Source organism: Gavialis gangeticus, unplaced genomic scaffold, assembly GCF_001723915.1.
Source record: "Gavialis gangeticus isolate Ggan-Ray unplaced genomic scaffold, GavGan_comp1, whole genome shotgun sequence".
Taxonomy (NCBI): domain Eukaryota; kingdom Metazoa; phylum Chordata; order Crocodylia; family Gavialidae; genus Gavialis; species Gavialis gangeticus.
Window position 1 is genome coordinate 1,985,007 of NW_017728983.1, and position 19,909 is coordinate 2,004,915.

A 19,909-nucleotide genomic window follows, 5' to 3' on the forward strand; every position below is an offset into this window, starting at 1 on the left:
GTATTTAGATACCTTAGAAACAGGACCGCTCCTAAGAAAGAGGTCCTCCCCACTATTTGTATTACACTAGTGTCTTGTAATCATGGATCCATGTCCCTATAGTCCTGAGCACTAATGAACATATGCAATAAGAATGACAGCTTCTTTTTCTGTCCAGTAAGTTTAGAGTAATTCGTACCCATTCCATGTCCCCCTTTAGTAGTGGCTGGGCTGATCACATAGAGGGATTAGAAAACCAGCTGCAGCCCTCGCCAACAAAGCTGTGTCTATTATTCCAGTTAGTAAAGACTCATGCTTTTAAACATGAAGTCCTGGATCTGATTGAGCTGAGAGCATGACAAATGGACTTCTGACAGATGGTCTCCACCTGAGTAGTTGGGTATTGACCTAGAATGAGGGCTGGCACAAACTCGGAGGAGGGGGCAAGAATATTGGCAGAGACCCATGTCAACACCATGTTTGATTCTAGAACACAGACAGAGGAACATTGGGTAAATGTGGGTACAGAAGTGGAGAAAGGAACACCATAGGGTAGGAGGATGGACAGCAAGAAAAAGTAAGTACTGGAGCCACTGTCAGGCAAGTGTAATCAGTGAGAGGACTGTGTCCGATCCAGCTACTGGAATTGGATGTAATTAGTAAATAACTGACATATTATACAGTAATGCAAGGGTCTTGGGAAATGATATGGAGGAACTAGAGTGACTGGTGCAGGGTATGAAACCAAATGGAAAGTTTATGGAACAGTAATCAAGACTTGCACAGAAATAAGGAATCTGCAATGTCCAAGAAAGATGGAAGTAAAGGTAAAAGCAGGAGAGTAGCATGTCCCAGAGTGTGGGTGGAATATTATAAAGACATAAGAAGAGTGGGGAAAATCTTGTGGAAAAAATATTCCAAGATCTAATTAGAGGAATAATAATTAGTGATAAACAAAGAGCTTACAGGTATGAAGAAAGGGGACGGTCACTGAGGAAAGCTATGTTCTAGAGGTCAGAAGGTGTTGCATTGTCAAAAGCCAAGCTGGGGTAGACCTTGCAAAGCAGAATATAAGAAATAGCAAAAGGCCCTTTTTTCCATACACAGAAAAAGAAATGAAGGAAGGAAAAAGTGGGATGCTAGCCAATGAGGATGGGATAGAGAGTAGAGATAATATGAGTATAGCTCCAAAGCAAAATTAATTCTTTGCCTCATTTTTCAGTGATCATGATGGTGATATTGACCTTGGGCAAGGCACATGGGAATGACAGGTCTGGAGAGAAAAAATGCCCCTGAGGTGAAAGCAAAACTAATGTTCTTGATGTACTACTCAAGTACAGGGGATCAGATCACATCATTCTCATAATTCTGAAAAAAGGTGGGTGGGTGCAGGAAACCTCAGGTCTAGCATAAGGGATTTTTAATAAACCTATGAAACTTGGGGACACTATTGACAACTGGCTATAAGCAGTTATAGTACCTGGGTATAAGAGAACAAAATAAAACAATAACAGCAAAAAACACTCTCTGGGTAGCTCCAGACCAGTTCATATGACTTTGATAGAAGGCAAGGCTACAGAACACTTTTTTGAAGGAAACTATAATTAAAGGCATAGAGATTAATGGGAAATGGGAAAAAAAATGCCACACAGCTTTACCAAAGGTAGATTATGTCAGACAAACCTGATATCTTTCTTTGATAAGATAATTGATTTTCTAAACAAGGGAAATGTAGTAGATCTAATCTATCTAGAGTTCAATAAAGCATTTGATACGGTACCACATGGGAATTTATTAGTTGAGTGGAGAAGATGGAAATTAATACAAGAACAGTAAGGCAGGCAAGGAACTGGCTAAAAAGTAGATAACAATCTCATGTGCTGAAAAGGAACTATTGGGCTGGAAGGAGTTTCTGAAGGATTGATCTTGGGACCAGTTCTATTTAATATTTTCATTAAGAAACTTCACAAAAAGGTAGAAGTGTGCTGATGAAATCTGCTGATGAAACAAAATTGGGTAGCTTCAATTCCAAGGCGGGCTGGGATAATATACAAGAAACCCTTGACACCTGGAATAATAGGAATGGGGTGACATTTAATAGTACAGACTGCATGGTCATTTACTTGGGTTTTATAACAAGAATTTCTGGAAGCCCATTTTTTGGAAATGACAGAGGAACGGAAGGATCTGGATATATTTATCAACTGGAGCATGATTATAAGCTACTAATAAGGTGCATGATATTAAAATCAAACATCATCCCAAAATATATCAGGAAAAGTATGTCCAATAGAAGGGAAAATCTGAATGACATTGTATAAGACACTGGTTCAACTTAAGCATGTAAATTACTGTATCTAATTCTGGTCACTCATGTTCAAGATGAAGCCAAACTGAAACAGATACAGGGAAGAGTGAGCAGGGTGATCGTGGATAGGAGAAGCCTATTAAACAAGAGCAGAATAACAGAATTTGGCTTGGTTAGTCTAGCAAAATGAAGGCTGAGGGGATGTGATTGCTGTCTATAAATATACCAGGGAACACAAGGGAGGGGAGAGATCCATCAAAGATAAAGAACAATGGTAAAGAACGAATACATTGAGTATGAAAAGTTTAGGTTTGTAAGCATCAAGAGACAACCACCCCGCCCACCCATCCCTCCCTGGACACACACCAGTCATATTCTAAGTGGGTGCACTAAGGTAGCCAGAGAGAAGTATAAAGGATGGTATGCCAAAGCAGGCAGTGTTGCACAATGGGAACTCTTCTGGAAGAGCAGACACATTACCTCCATCAGCCAAGCAAAATTGCACAGAATAAAAGCATAAAAAGAGGTGTGTGTGTGTGTGTGTGTGTGTGTGTGTGTGTGTGGTGAGGGACGTCAATTGTTACTGTTAATGAAGTAAATCCTGGAAGAGTAGCTATAGAAATCGGCAACAAAAAATAGCGAGGAAGGAGTGTGCTTCACTGTTGACTTCATCATTTGATGAAACTCTTTGGTGGCAGATGCAGGGAATAATTGACTAACATGATCAGTTATGGATGTTCAACTTACTAAGCATAATAATACCAACTGGTGTGCTGGGGTTTTACAACAACACTGCCTGCCTGGAAATTGGATCTGTCTAGTACAAAAGACCATGGGTCCTTCACAAAGCAATTTCAATGGGTTGATGTAAAACAGGGTCATCCAACTTTTTTAGCCTGCAGGCCTGATCCAGACCATAAGGCTTCTCACAGGCCCATAGCACTTCCCCCAGGCTTGATAACCCACCTCTAATAGTAGGGTGGCAGCTTCTCAGTGTGACCACTGGATCCATTCCGTCGGCATGAATCTAGAACCCAAGGTGGTTCTGGGGGGAAAAATAACCACACCATCCAGTTGATATCACTTCCGTCATCTCTCCACTTCATCTTTTTCATGGGTCAGTGGGCATGTCTACACGTGCATTTACACTAGCTTAAATTTACTACGCAGTAAGTTACTGTGCAGTAAGTGGAAATAGGCCCGTCTCTACATGTGCAGGTGTTAAGGTGCATTAATACTAAAGTTAGTCCCAAGTCAGTCTACACACACACACACTGTTACTGAGCAGTGAGGCATCTACACATGCTTTAATGCACAGTAACTAATTGGGTATAAATTTGTTACTCTATACATGATTTTGGTTACTGTGCAGTAAATGCGCACATGTAGATGTGCCCACTAAAAACAGAAATATCACCACGCTCTAAACAGACAGCCATCTTTTTATAAAGATTTATGAGCATTAAATGTTTTTGCAAAGCCATGATTGCTTGTGCATGTGTCTCTCCTGGAACTTAATTTGAAAGTGCTGAATGAATATAACTAGTGAACCAAACCCCAGCTTTAATGCCATTCCCACTCCTATTCCTATGCTGAGATGAGTTCTGTTCTTGCAGCTGAAGGGAAGCTGGAATACATTGTTCTCAAGTAACAGCAGCTTTTCACTGTATACCCAGGCACTAATGTGAGGTCTCTAATATAGATTTATTTAGAAATATACATATACATATACTTTTACTTTGTTTGTAAATCAGTGAGGCTCATTCTGCCTCAGCTAGTGTGATAAACAGACTTAAACCTCTATTCCATTCCTCTGTACTGAGCTGCTTGTGATGGCTGAACCTCATATTCCTTTGCCTGCAGAATCACTGCAGAAACAATGACTGCCTGAAGCAGAGTCCAGGCCAGTTGTGCTGCTTTCAATTATGGCATTAAGAACACAGGGCAAAGGGCAGGTCAGGCCCCTTTGTGGGAGGTTTGTACCCCCTTAGGGAAGGGCCAGGCAACAATCAAAGTTTGCTTCCTGGAATTTCCTCTGTGTTCTTCCACTGGGGGCCTGTTTTTTATTCCCTGCCCCGGGAAAAGAATGGGATTTAGCTCATAAACCCTGGGATTCCCCAGCATCTGTGCAAATCTGAGGAGAGCTAGCAGTCACCTTCCCCTCTGTACAGATGTATGCGCTACAAAGTCAGCTGAGCCCCAAATCATAGGGTTGCAAGTCACAGTGCTGCCAATTCTTGTAAAGAACCTTGTGATATTTTGTGCATCTCATGAAGCCTCAGATCTTGTTACTTCCACAGAGTAGGTGAGAGTCTGAGTTTTCATTAATGGAAAAAAAATGTTTAAGCTCTTTTTGTTGTAGAGAAAAGATTTAAAAACATGAGCTGAGTGTGTCATACAAGCTTACAAAGCTGGAAGGGAAATACAAAGCACCTACCACTCAATGTTCTTTAAACACCCTATTTTAAAGCCAGTGGCATGATTTGTTTAGTCTAACGCATGATGTTTTTAATGTTTAGAATGGAGAATATTAAATGTAATTCATTCAAGTATCGATCCATTCAGTACAGCAGGCCCTGATTTACAACATGGAGATTCATTTTCACCACTGGGTGGCCTCATTGTTCCATGAAAGGGAAGACCTCATACGGCACCTCCCCTCCCCAGTCTAAACACTAAAATACTACATATCACTACTTTGTGGGAAATTCTGGTTTGGTTCATTTCAGCTCTCATTGTGAAAGAGAGATTCCAATGCTTTAAACTGTGTTCTGGATTAAATTGTCTAGAGTCTGCCTAGGAATGTTTTCTTCCACAGTCAGCCTTTGTTGTAGGAAATAGAAAATCTGGAGATGAGGTGGGAGGTGGGAAATAATAAGCCATGTTGAACACATCCAACAAAGCATGGGACATTGCTCTGTCTTTGCTGATGTGCTCCCTTCAAAATGATGGTTCGAATATATTTTGCACTTCTAAAAATCTAACTGAAATAGGTTGTATAGGCTGAGTGTAGGTGTATGGGGGGGTACTTGTGTGTGTTGTAACAGAGTGAGCGAGCCAGGGGTTTTTTTGTACTCCTAAATAATTCTAGTTATATGGCCAACATCATTTTTTTTCACTTAAACTACACTCAGAATATCATATGATCTATTCCATGAGAAGTAGCCATCAGTACGAATGAGCAGTCATGCATTTTTTAGGCATTAAGGACCAGAAGGAAATATATTTGTTATGCATTAACTCCCTTACTTTGTTTGTGTCTGACCATAAAAACATAAATAGTCCCATTAATGTTAGTGAGGCTACCCCTGAGCTTACAGTTAGGCATTTGCCTGCTGAATAAGGGCTGAAGATAAGCTTCAGACCAAAGCTTAATAGGTGTAGATGAAAGTGACAATTTTTGCCCAATCAGCTCCTAAAAACTCTGTACAGTCATGGCCAAACACAAGTGCATGGCTGCAGAGTGCTTTAAAAGGGCCTGATCCATTCTAAATCCTCGTTACAGGAGGGTTCAGACAAAGGTGCTCCAAAATGCAGTGTCTTCAGTAACTTCTGTCTGCACATGCCAGAAGCAGGGCTGAGATGATACAGATCAGCCATTTCCCCTGGCACTGTCTTCTGAATGGGAGGGGGTTAAGGAAGCCGAAGGAGATTGGTCTGTTGTTTTTTTTTAGCTGGTGCTGGAGGGTGGGGCAGGTGGATTGGAACCCCCTACCTCACCCTCCTGTGCTGGCTGGGCAACCCCCCAGAATGAGTTCTCTCCACTCCCTTCCCTCCATCCCATTCTGTCAAACAGTGCTAAGGCTGGGAGTGGGGAGGGACATTGCTAGGAGAGAGCAGCTGCACGCTTCCAGTTGCTCTAAACAGCAGCTCAATATCCCAACCCCTAGGACCCACAGGGAATGTCTGTTGGGTCTGGGGGATCATTGTACCTCATGGCACTCCCTGTAAAGTGCCATGAGTTACAATGGGGAGATGCCTCACTTTTGTCTGTGCCTAATATTCCAATCACCTGTACCTCACTCTCTCCCCCACCCCCACCCTTCCGCATTTCCTTCTTAGAGGTATAAAAGAGATATATCACACTCCTACAAAATACCTGCTAATGTAGAGATGAACTCCCATGTGTGTTTTGTGCTAGATTCTTCAGGAGCTTGGACTTCTTTGTATAACTCTGGTGATGCAAGGCAGTCATAAACTCATCCTGACTGGCCCATTAATGTAGATTATACAGTTGTTTTGCTGCCAGAGACTCCTGCTGAGGCCCTTTGTATGTAAAAGCTGTATATATTTTAATTGTGTGCAAGACAAAGCAGTTTGGGAAAACAGACTTCTTAGGGCACTCACTAGAATAGCAATAAGAGACTTTCCTACCTGCAATACTATGGGGACTCAGTCAGAATTAAGTACAGCTTGTCAGGAATTTTTCAATTACATATTTTTTCCTGTATAAAAAGTGAAACAACAAAAAAGAGGGGTGGGTTTTGCCATATTCCCCATTGTAGAAGAAAAAATAGGGAACAAAAAATGTTTAAAAAAATCATCAAATGGTCCTGCTTCAGTATTTTTTAAATGAAAAGTTCCATTTTTCAATTCAAATCTATGTTTTCATTTAATGACTTTGTACCTTTAAAATAAGTAAAATAAATGTTAAGATCATAGCAAAACATTTCAGAATGATCCATACTAAATATAGTGTAGTCACTCTTACCCTGTCCCCTGCTTTTGGTTTGCTAGTTTTTAGATTTCGAATTTTATCTCAAAGCAGGGTAGGAAAATCTTCTGAAATCTTGATAAACTGTGCAGGATAGACACCTATTTTCTGTACAGGTGTAGCCAGCAGCAGTTGCTTTTATTCTAAAATTAGTACTATTAAAAATTATATGATTATTGATAGTAGTCCACCTAAATCATGGGGAGATTTACCAATTTTCACAGGTTGATCTTGGTGTAAAGTTCTCAATCCACAGTCATTCCATGGCATCCCTGCTCCTTGGGGCTGATTGACAGAGGTCTTGGGGGTGGGGGGGGGGCGAGGAGGAATGATGGGATGGCTGCCATCTTGATTGCTGGCTGTCCTTCATGTGGCCCTGTCCCTCAGTGCTGATTGATGGAGAGGCCCCAGTGTGGGAGAAGGGATGAGGGGGACACAGCCATCTTGTCTCTTGCCCTTCATGCCATCCACCCACCAGCCAGCCCTTGCCTTTCTGGCAGCAAGGACCCTGGCTCCCACTGGGGAATCAACATTTTTTTTTTGTTGATTGTACAAACTTTGCAGACAACCCCATATTTCACTATTTCCACAAAATCTACAAAACCACAAATTAATTAGGTGTTCATTAGGTCTCTAAGCATCATGGTAACAACCAGTGCTCAATAATATTTGTGAAAGTCACTCTGGTGGGGTACATGCATTTCTGTCCAGATGTGTAATCAATGTCTTTGTGAACATTAGGCTCAATAGAGGGTAGTGAGGAAGGTGCAAAAACCGCTACCCCAAGGATAATACAACTAGTCCTATTATTTCCTCATTTCCTTCATTTTCACAGCTATTCTACTGGTCTGTTTGCACTGCATTCACAGCATTTGTGGGAAGAACCACTTTCATGTGGACTTGCTCATAAGCACCAAACCCAGAAATGTGGTTGACCAACTTGAAGTGGTTTCATTGCTGCATTTCTGAGTTTGGTGAATGGGAGCTTAAGGCCAGCCCTCTGTAGAAATGCTGAGGATGATGCTCTGTAGGCAGAAACTTGAGGCCAGACTCTATTCCACCTATTAGATGTGTAAGTGGACTTAAGCATCTGCTCAAGCTCCTGAAAAATGGTCAATTTAAAAAGTGGGTGGGTCCTTCTGCCTCACTGTTTTTTTGTGACTCAGTCTTAAGGATAAGATAGCAGGTGTATTACAGAAGTAGATGCATTAACAGTTTTTCAACAGGATGGAACAGAATCACACTTAGGCCTTTAAGCCTACTTAAATGCCTAAAAGGTAGAGTAAAATCAGGCCCCAGGTGTCTGTTTCATTTTAAACTGCTGGTCTTGGACAGAAGTTCCATAAATCAGTTTGACTTAGATCACTTAAGTCTGATATTACATTCAACCAGGTTTATCTTAAACCGGTTTTGGCCACTTTGAAACTGGTTTTATGCACAGAACTTCTGTTCGGTTACAGGTTTAAACCAGTTTCTGATCACTTAAACCATTTTATATGTATCTTCTGTCCCTAGCCCTGGTGAATAGCTGGGAAGGGGATTGGCAGGAAGCTTGGAGCACTCCTAACATCCTGGCTGGATCCTCAAACTGGTGTCGATTATTTTGTATTGATAGAAGTTATATTTTAAAGATGATCCCTAACAAAAAAGACTGAGGAAACGTAATTGAGAGATGGTCCCTCAGTTCAGTAGTTAATTAGCAACAGGGACTACAGCGGTTGCCTACTGTTCTACAAATAAAGTGCATAGTTATTATTTCTTCTTATTCACATATGCCTGTGTTTATATTGAACCTGGTGGTCAGTACATGGTGTCAGTAGTGAAAAATAAGAAACAATTTGAAATAAATTGAGTTCCAAGTTGAAAAAAAATGGGACTTGAGAGCACATGGAGCAACACAGCCACATGGAAGGATATGAGCCACTGTAAGTAATATTCCTGCACAGTTATAATCTTCCTGCACAGTTATAATCTAAGAACAGTTGGCCACAGAAGTGTTGCAACATCCACCTGCAATTCTTATGTCGGGCAATATAACAGAGAACTGGAGGGCATTCAGACAAAGGTTGAGTGCTCCTTAGCAGCCACAGGGGCACACGAGAAAAATGACTATGTTAAATCCTCAATCTTCTTGCACATTTTGGAGGAAGACTTCCTTGCTCCTTATAACACCTTTACCTTTGTAAAAGATCAGAATATAAAATTAAATAAACTACTGTCCAAATCTGAGAAGTCCTTTATGCCAAAAAAAGAATAGGATCCTTGAACATCACAGATTTTTTATCTGCAGGCAAACATAGATCAGTATATTACTGAAGTAAAGAGAATATGTAAGAACTATGCTTTTGGGAGCTTCAGAGAATCTCTGCTTAGAAATAGGATTATTTGTAGCATTTCAGACACAAGAAAGGCTACTGTGTGAGGGAAACTTGTCCCTAGGAAAATACTATCCAAATGTGCAGGGTAGCAGAAAATATGAAGGCCCAAGCTGCAGAGCTGAATGCACCCACAGGTGTCATCCATTCAGCGGACATGAAAGATTGTGACCAGAAGAAATCACTTCATAGGGTGGAATTTTCTGCTGGCAAAAAAACCTCTTCACAAGGTGGAATTTTTTATTAGTAAGGAACCCTCTAAGGGAAGGAGAGCTCACAGGCAGACACACACCAAGCATGGAAGGCAACATGGCCCCAAACACTGAAAAGCTCTGCTTTAGCTCTAACAAGAGGAACCATTTTTCTATGCGCTACAGATCCTACACACTAAAACTTCAAAGGCATATAGTTGAAAGCATATCAGACAAATTTTATATAGACATAGTTGGATCAAGAGAATGAAGGAGAGGGACTGGATTTTGCCAGTGGAAGTTCAAGGAGTGTTGGTATCATTTAACACTCAGGTTAATATTTTACCAGAACAAGAATATAGGAAAGTAAAATTAAGATCAAAAGTGAATCCAACAAAAACAAAAATAAATGGTTATTTAGGAACATTGGGCACCTATATATGAGCAGTGAGTCTGCTCCAACATGCTGTAATTAATCGAGTCTGCGGGAGTGTGCACTCCAGCAGCCTCCAGTGTCTCGTGTATCAGCGTTCCCATGCTTAAAAATGGCAGTGGAGGTGCTTTACCGAAAGCTCGTTTGACAAGCTTTAGATAAAGCACCCCCACTGCCATTTTTAAGTGCAGATGATGCTTATACAGAAGACACTCTGGGCCCTTTAAAGAACACCTCCCACTCCCACTCTCAGAACACATGTATAGACACCTGAACATACCAGTGAGAGGGAGAAGCACTGCTATCATCCAGTATAAAAATAGAGTATACAAACTCCCATTTATTGTGGTATCTAGGGAGGTCCCTCAGATCAGTTGTTAGTGAGAAGGACCAAGGTTTTGCAGAGGCTACCTACTGCTCCACAAATAATGTTCATTGTTGTTAGTTCTTCTCCTTCATGGTATGTCTGTATGTGACACAGGTCCACCCCTGGGCCTGTCTTACGTAGGCATGACCCTCTGTCTCTGATCCACCCATCTATCTTTCCTGCCATGCTTGGATGGAACAATAGTTATGATGTTACTCAGGTTGGAGGCTGCCCATTTACTACCCCAATACTAGGGGTCACCATCCACAACTCCAAACCTCCCGTATATGGTGGCTCATGCCTCACAGATGGTATATACATGTTGACCTGCACCCTAGGGCGTTGGGTCAGCTTACTTCCTGACACCACGCCCTCCCGCCGCTGGGGTCTGATCACCCCCTGGCATTGTACCCCCTGGCACTGGGGCTTTGCAAAATAGTATGCCCCAATGAGGTCTCCTCCTCCCCAAATAGCCTCAACCAGGTCCATCAGATAAAACAATAACATAAATATGAGCCCCTGGGCTATAACATAATACAAGTGCTACAAGCCAGACTCTGGCTCCTTAAAAACCCCGAACTTCTCCTTGAGTATTGAGTACCCCCCAGCTCTGGGTGCACTGTAGACTCCTGGAGCCTCATTAGCCACAGCAACAGTTGGGCCAGCAGCTACAACATTCCTGGGTAGTTCTGCTGTGCAAGAGCTCTTTTCCCCTGGCCACTTGTCAGAGACCTCCTCCTGCCAGCCTCGGCCCTGGGGTTTATATGTGCCCAGAGGCCTATCCCCTTCCTGTCAGCTGACTGGCCTGGGTGTTTGAGCTATTAACCCCTACCCTCCTGGTTCTTGGTGTTCCTGCAGACTCGTGTCTTAAAGGGGCAGCCCTGCCTCTTAGTAACAGGGCTAGGATTCCCTGTTAAACTGTATTTATTGAACCCAATTGCTACATCTCCACTCATGTCAGTTAGCAAAGATTCATTCATTTTTAAAAACTTATACTGTCACTAACAGAGGTTTTTGTTATGGGATACAGCGCCCCATGTGTGGTGCTTCTGGGGGTAGGCCTGATATTTGGCCACTGGATTATTCTTGTCCTGTAGGCAAATGTTTAGGAGGATCCCAGTAATTGTCATGTAGAGGGTTCTGGTTTGTGATATTAGGCAACATCCATCAGGCAAGGTAACGGGGACGAAAGCTGCTGTGGAATCCTGAAGGTGGTAGCATTTCCATTGCTGAACAAGCATGGATGTATTACTTAGCAACACAGAGAAATCTAAAGTGAAAGACGATAATGCCCAATGGTAAAACAAAGCAGAGATATGTCACTGTGCTACACTGAACATGCTAATAAGTATAATTCTACCTCTTGGGGAGTGGGAGCAGATATAGGGGTAAGATACAAGTACAGGGTTCTCTCATCTGCAGCAATCCCTTGCAGCTGAGGATGGTTGTCTCCCATGATTGTCTTGTCTGTGGATCTGAAGATGGCTGATGAGGTCTGTCTGGGATTGACAGACTCTGTTGAAGCTCAGGTACATGTTTCTGTGCAGGGTGGGTGGCTCTGGGTTCTTGGATCGGTCTCCGAGACACTGTTTCTGCCACTCCCATTTTTCTGTCTCCTGCTGTTACTGTAAAGTTTCAAAGTACTGGGATCCTTGTGGCAGACTCTTCCTCCATTTGGAGTTGTCCTGGGGGATAGCTTTCCACAGATTGATACTGATGTTGCATTTTTCAAGTTGACCTTGAGGATGTCCTTGAAGCACTTCTTCTGCCCTCCTCTTAAGTGTACACCTCATACAGGGTTCTCTGTCCCAGGACATGGAACAGCAAGATGGAAGCAAGGACAAGCTGCAAAACTTCCTTCTAGCCCTCTGTAGAAACTTCATTAATGGGAACTAAATGCACTGCAGCCATCCCTGGGTACAAGTAGCAGAACCATTCATTGCTGTGGCCAGCTGGGCTTCAGTATGTCCCACAATGCCTCTGAATTGGCCCTGGGCAGAGCTTCTCTAGAAGGCACTGGTGAGTGGGTGTATTGGAGGCTCCCTGAGTCTTGGTCCATAGAGGACATCAGCCTCTTACAGCAATCCATAGAAGAGCCTGGCCCTTCAGCTCCAGCTATATAGCAACTTGTGAAGTTCCCTGGTTTAATCCTGATATGAGTGTGTGTGTGAGAGTGCTAAGCCCCAAACAGGTGACCAAAAGGGTTAAAAGAGATGAACAGTCCAACTGCACCCAGAGGACTTTTCTGGCTTAATTATACTGGAGCAGCAGTTCTGCTATGGTTAAAGTTGAGAACGCTTTTTGGTTTAGTTTGACTTTGCTAAGCGTGTCAAAATCCACAAGTTTCCTTGCATTGTCCTGAAGTTGGGAGTGCTTCATGACCAATCAGAGTACATGAAGGTTCCAATTTGGAGATCATTTGAAAAAAGGAGGGGTCCTGAGATATGCCCCCCAACACTTTTCCTTATAGTTGGATGCTGATACAGAGCTAGGTAACAAGGAAAGTGAGGAGATTGTAAGTGGGGATGACTCTCAGCTCCACATTCTCCCTTCCTTTGTGTGTGCACGGATCCTAGGGGGATCTCTTTCCCCTGCCCTCCATGTGAGAGTCAAGATCTTTTGGGACCTTCCAATTCTGAAGGGGATCTGAGCCCTTCTCACTGCCTTCTGCTGCCTCTCCTGTCAACACAGAAACCAAACTGAAACCAAAAAAATACACAATTAAGATGCATAATGTTGCTGCCTACAGGAAAGGACCTGACTGAAGTGGGATGGGAAAGGCTGGGTGGGTCAGGGGAAAAGCTGGAGAGCCCTGGACAAAGCAGAAGCAGGGGGACCCTCTGGTTAGATGTACAGTGTGGGTTGTGAGCCTTATTTCAATGTACGGCACCAGTGACCTCACTAAAGAAGTGTGACCTTCCTTCAAGATGTCCCTTGTGATATGCATGAGTCCCAGTAAAGGGTGGCACAGAGCCCAGAGCAATTTCAGAGGCTAATAGTAGCTTCACCAGCAGGCTTCTGGGGTTGGGCCAAATTAAGGCAGTGGAACCTCAGTGGCAGAAGATGCTTGAGGTGGCACACAGGATTTCAGATGTTCAGAGGGGGAAGGCCCGAGGCTCCTTACTGTAAGACGGGAGGCTGGTGATGGTTGGAGTGCATTTTGTGGTGCATCTGGAAGCTGGGATATTGAGCCCTCATATGAGTGAGTCTGTATGTGACTGGCCTTTGACAGGTGGTCATGAACTATTCCTAAGACCAAGCCTTCTCCTCCCTCATCAGGCTTGATTAACTTTAGCCCCCGATCCTGAAAACACAGGCTCAAGTTGCCTTTCACAGGTAAACTATCCCCTGAACAGGAAGTGCATAGGCATGCACTCATTTCTACACATACTGTCACAAGGACCATGTCCTTACGTTGTAAACTCTTTGGGCAGGGATCATTTTCTCCAAGACCTCTCACATGCTGGAGCCCTGCCTAAACATGGTTGTCAGCATCTTCCATACCAGGACCCCATATTACAACAGGGTAAATTTCAGGCGTCCACTCCTCTCTAGCTATAAGTAAAGGGAGGTTGTCTTTTAACCCTTGAAAACTGCTTGTGAACCTTGTGTTTGGAAAGCCTATCCTAATGTATTTTTATTAAGGTGGAAGAAAGCGTATGTAATCTCTGCCCCTGCAAGGGGTTAAGCAGACAGAGGTGGGGCCACCCCAAGCCCAAGAAAATGAAAAAGTGGGGACAATGGATTGAATTACAGCCCCCAGGATGCTTTGAAGGCTAGCAGGAGAGGAAGAGGAGCTGCAAGGTGAGGACCATTTTGCCAGCATGGCTAGAGCACTGGAGAGACCTTGCTCCTTGCTACACTCCAAGCACCTTTAAAGAGGCCCCAGGGGGATTGTGGAGGAGCCTGGTCTGAGCTGGGAGGAGGATCAGCTTCCCCATGGAGGAGGCCCCAGCAGGCAAAGGAACTGATGATTGCTACAGAGTGAAGTGCACTTAAAAGGCTGCTGAAGGTACTGTGATCAGTGAGATTATGAAGTGGTGGAAGTCCTTGGTTATTTGGGACAGCTGGGGCTTTGCAGAAGGTGAAGACTCACCACAAAGGGTCCTTGCAAGACTGCTGGAGTTGGGGTTTTAAGTTGCACCGTTGAAAGGGGTTGTTTTGTCATTAGGTTTCCATGCAGTGTTCCCTGGGTTATATCACAACTTGTGTTCTAGTGAACTGTGGGCATAAATAAATCAATCCCACTTGTTTGTATCCTCTTGTTAAACTGAGGTACTCTTGGGGGAAACTGAGTCACCACATCCACACACCCACATCCCCTTGTGAGAGGGGTTACGCATGCATCCAGGAGTAAGTAATGAGTCCCCTAGAGATCTTTTGTTAGCAGGATCAAGGAAAGACAGGGGACCACTTTGTTTCAAAGGCAGGTAATGAATGACTCGCCGCAATCAGAGGGCAGTGGGGTATTGTAAAGGAAGTTCAAGCAGCACAAGAGGAACTATTATAGAGTTGCCTAGCTCATAAATGAGCCTCACTGCAAGGTATTTTTCCCTCCAAAAATGTCTGTGACCTTCATGACCCATCCAAAATCAGTGAAGTCAATAAAGGAAACGAAAAGCTCTATGCCATGACCTATTTCTTTCTTCAGTGACAAGAGACTCAAGCTAGAAATTAAAGATGTGGGGCTTTGCGCTGGTGAAGAATAGATTGTGAATGTTACAGTATCAGGGATTTTAACTCATTTCTCAGATCAATATTTTATTGCAGGCTGGAGAACAGTAAAAGACTCGGAAGTTAAGTGTGGATGAGTTTTATGAGTCCAGGGCTGAGATTTTCAAAGCTGCTTGTGGGATTTGCATACCCAGTTCCTATTGAAATGCATGGAAATTTGGCATTTAGGCAATGTCAGTCTCTGCTTATCCAGAAGTTTTATGGGTTGATAGATTCTGGGGCAAAAAAGACAACTGAACAGAACAGCTCAGCCAGTGAGAGCCTTATGCAGAGGCAGAAAGCCTTTCAATATACTGTATACACATATAACCGACTGTTGAACCACTTGGTCCTTACAGTCCCCTGGTTTTGAGGACATTCCTCACAGTCTGTTCTACAGGAATCACAGAAAAAGAGGGTTGGAAGGGACCTCAGGAGGCCACATGTAGTCCAACGCCCTGCTCAAAGCAGGACCATCTCCACCTGTATCATCCCATATGTTGCCTGTTAGTCAAGATTAAGTTACTGTTTTGGGTAATACAAGCAGCCTTTGGTTCCCCAACAAACAGCCTTCACAATGACCATATCACAAAGAACTTCACCTTTCTATTCACAGGTGATTTAGGGGTGACTCTAACTGCCAAGAGGTTCCTATCTTCTCCAAGTTCCCATTCTGGAGTTGACACAAGAAGGAGTTATTTCTACAGCACTGGAGACTGGGTACCAATCTCCATTCTGACCGTTCCCTTGCTAATTCCATTCACTATTCATTTGTTATACCTTTACTACTTAGCACATCTATCTTTCACTGGTGTGCCATCCCCAGGGATTTCTGTGGATCTTGTAATACAGTATTTTGCTGTCAAGTGAGTGAGCCAGCAAACTCCTCTCATCTTAGCTAGAAATCCCCTGATAAAAAAAACTGCTTTGTTTCTTTCAATCAATACTATCCATTAAGATCCATGTCTAACAGCTCTGAGTCCAAGTGAATAACTGAATGAGCTGCCTCCTGCTCTCTTAAACCTTTGGAAACAGTAAATGTAGTGCTAAAAGGAGCAATTTGATATCTCTGCTTGTCTAGCTGGGGCAGGGGGTGGCTTCACTCACTTGATGTATGAAAACGCACTCACATGCAGTGTTCATAAGGTGACACCAAAAGCAAAGAGAAGCACATACTCCTCCATTAGAAAAAAAATTACTCTGAACTGGAATGTAAGCTAGTGTAAAATGGCATAGCTCCATTTGAAGTCAATCAAGTTACTTGCACCAGCCAAAAATCTGGCTCACTGATTTCATTTGCTTGTTAAAAGCAGGTTACATGCAGTGTCATAGCATGCCTCAAAGATAATATTGGGTGTAAAAACCCAGGGCCAGATAATCAAATGGTATAATTAACATAGTCTCATGGACTTCTTTAGAGAGATTAACATAATGCAAATAGCTTTTGATGACATCACTAATAGCAAGAGGCCTTGGTCCCACAATGGGAAATGCAGAATACACTCACTCATTATTAACCCTCCTTGCAGAAACATGCCCTGGTTTCCATTGGACTCCTGGAAGTTGTCTGCAGACTCCATGCCTGGTACCCACTTACCCGGTTTCCTTGATTGGAATATACATGGAGCTGGGAAAGAGCTTTCAGTCACCATTACTCAGCTTGTAGTTTGGGGTCCTGTGGCCACCTGATGTAAGTAGAAGCAACACAGGGATGCTCTGCTTTCCATGGTTAGCAAAGGGCCTTGGGAAGTATACAGTAGTCAGGGAACACTAGATATCTTCCCAATCTGTGCCTGTATGAAGGATTGAGGAAAGGAGCCAGAGCAGAGTTTGTCACTGGGCAGTAAGGGCCTCTGAACAGAGAACAATCTCAGGGAGCTCTTTCTTTTCACTTTAAGGCCTCTTAGGGTATGGACATGTACATATTTTTACCATGAGATGAAAGAAGGTGAAGTTATGTGGCATCTTAGCTTATCCACAGGAATTATCCAAATGCCCATTCTTACCCCTCAGCAGGCAGAAGCTAAACTGTAGCCTCGCTGGGAGAGAAAGCAAAGCTAATTACTTGGAGTTAGCTTCTGCTTACCATGTGAGAAAATATTTCCCGAATGGTAAATAAAGGCATGTCTACACCCACAATTTGGATTTGGGTATTAAGAGCGACCTGGCAAAGTTTGCCAACGACACCAAACTATGGAGGATTGTGGTCACGCTGGAAGACAGGATGGCAATGCAGTTTGACCTGGACAGGCTTGCAAGGTGGGCAGACCTCAACCAGATGTCTTTTAATACAGAGAAATGTAAAGTGCTCCATCTGCAGAGAAATAATCCAGAACAAACTTACAGGCTGGTCAGTGCTACGCTTGTTAGCACCACATCTGAATGAGACCTGGGTGTTGTGATAGACAACAAAATGAACATGAGCCACCAATGCAATACCATAGCTTGCAGAGCTAATCAAATACTGGCATGCATCTACGGAGGCATCCTGAGCAAGGCTAATGGTATCATCCTCCCTCTGTACTTGGCCTTGGTGAGGCTGCAGCTGGAGTTCTGTGTCCAGTTCTGGGCACCACACTCCAGGAAGGATGTGGAGAAGCTCAAGAGAGTCCAAAGGAGGGCCAGATGCATGATTAGAGGCCTAGAGACCAGGTCATATGAGTAGAGCCTGAAAGACTTGGGACAGTTCGGCCTGGAGACGAGAAGACTCAGAGGGGGATTGGTGGCAGCCTATAAGCCTATAAGTATATCAAGGGTGTATATCAGGGCCTGGGGGAGCATCTGTTCACCAAGACCCCCAGGGGAGGACAAGAAATAATGGGCTGATTATGGATCGCTTCAGGCTAGACATAAGGAAAAACTTCTTTACAAGTCAAATGCCAAGGGTTTGAAACAGGCTCCCCCCCAGAGGTGGTACAGTCCCCCACGCTGGAGATCTTCAAAAATTGTGACGGGGTCCTCTGATCTCAGCTATCTTTCTTGTCCAAGTGGAGGGGGGCTGGACCTGATGATCTATAAGGTCCCTTCCAGCCCCAAACAACTATGAAACTATCCTTACTATGCCAGGGATTGGCACCTTCAAACATAGCCATCTGCCTCCTGAACCAGCCGCAGTACAGATTAGGGGCTGGCAACCTTTTGAGAGTGATGGGTTGAAATGAAGCTTGGTCTGTGAGAGGTAGGTGTTTCCTCTTGATGCCGAATTGTTGCTAAATGCTGCAGATGAAATCACTTGGTGGGCCAGATGTGGTCAGCAGGTTGTTGACTCCAAGACTAAGATTCTGATTAGCACTTTAGGTGGACTAATTAGCACTAGTGGACAGGGCTAACTAGACCACTCCCATACTAATTAGCACTGCTTCTGATTTGGATGCATCTCACAAACAACATTATGCCATGTTGGAAATTGCATGGAATGGTATTTGCCCAGCAGACATGGCTCAAGATTCCTTCTATTCATTCATTAAGACATTCAATATGTCATAAACCTGGAATAAATCTAATACAAACATAATTATTGTATTGTTATTATTAGATGCCGTTAGTGCTTATTATTTATTTAGATCCCATAGGCATGGTGGATCTCTAAAGTAAAGAAAAGGAGTGTTGAACAATTAATGAGCATGTATCATCCAAGAAGAAATGGAGGCTTTAATAAAGATGGTGACTAGGGCATTGACTGATAGTAAGAAAAAGTGTGTGCTTTTCAAACTATTTTAATCCATTAAAAAAAATCCAAATTAAATGAACCAGGAAGAAGAGTTTAAAACAGACCTGTGACCTCTGAGCGGTCCTAGCAAATAGTGAGAGAAGCAAGTGATGGTTTAATACAGGCGGCGGCAATGTTTTTGGCCGGAATGCCAAAAATACCCCAACCACAGCCCATGCCTTGACTTGGCATGCCAGGGGCAGCCAAAAAGGGTCTGATCTTCATTGCTAGAGGCAGGTGCATGCATGCCTCCAGGAGCATGGCAGGAGAGGGTCAGGGTTGCACTCCCCATTCCCTTCCCTGCCATGTGCCATGAGGCGTGCATGCAACCACTGCTGCCACAGGGCTCTGGACACCAGTGCTGCTGTTTGCAGTCTCCCAGTTGCCTGCCACAGCTGGCCCTGGCCTTGGGCACTTGGTGTGTGCCACACAACCCAGGCTGCTTGCAACAGGGCTTGCAGCCTGATGCGAGCAACCTGGGCTCCATGTCTGGTGGTAGCTGTCCAGAGCATGAGCTGGCTGTAGCATGTCAAGCAAAATGGTCTCATATGCCATGCTCTGGCATGCATGACAGGGGTTGCTGACCCCGGCTTTAATAACTAGGATAGTAAGTGCAACTTCCTTCTTTTCTGAATATACTAAAAGTATAGCCAATGCCAGGTATTTAAAAATTGTAAGTTAGTTCCTCAGACAACCTTGTGATTCATTTAAGAATGATGTTTAAGATGTTCAGAAACATATAGATTCATAGATAGTAAGGCTGGAAGGGATCTCGGAAGATTATCGGGTCCAGCCCTCTGCACCAAGCAGGAAAGACAACTGGGGTCAGGTGACCCCAGCAAGGTGACCTTCCAGTCTCCTCTTGAAGATTTCCAGGGCAGGCAATTGTACCACCTCTGGAGGGACCTTATTCCACAGTCTGGACACACTTGTAAAATTGTTTTAGGCTCAACATTAAAAAAACTGTCTTCCAGTAGTTTGTGACCATTACTCCTAGTTTTCCCCAAGGGTGCCCTGGTGAACAGTCCTTGTATGCCTCTGATGTAGTGGTAAGCTGCTACCAAGTCCCCTCTCAGCCTTCTTTTTTCAGGCTGAAGAGTCCCAGATCCCTCAGCCTTTC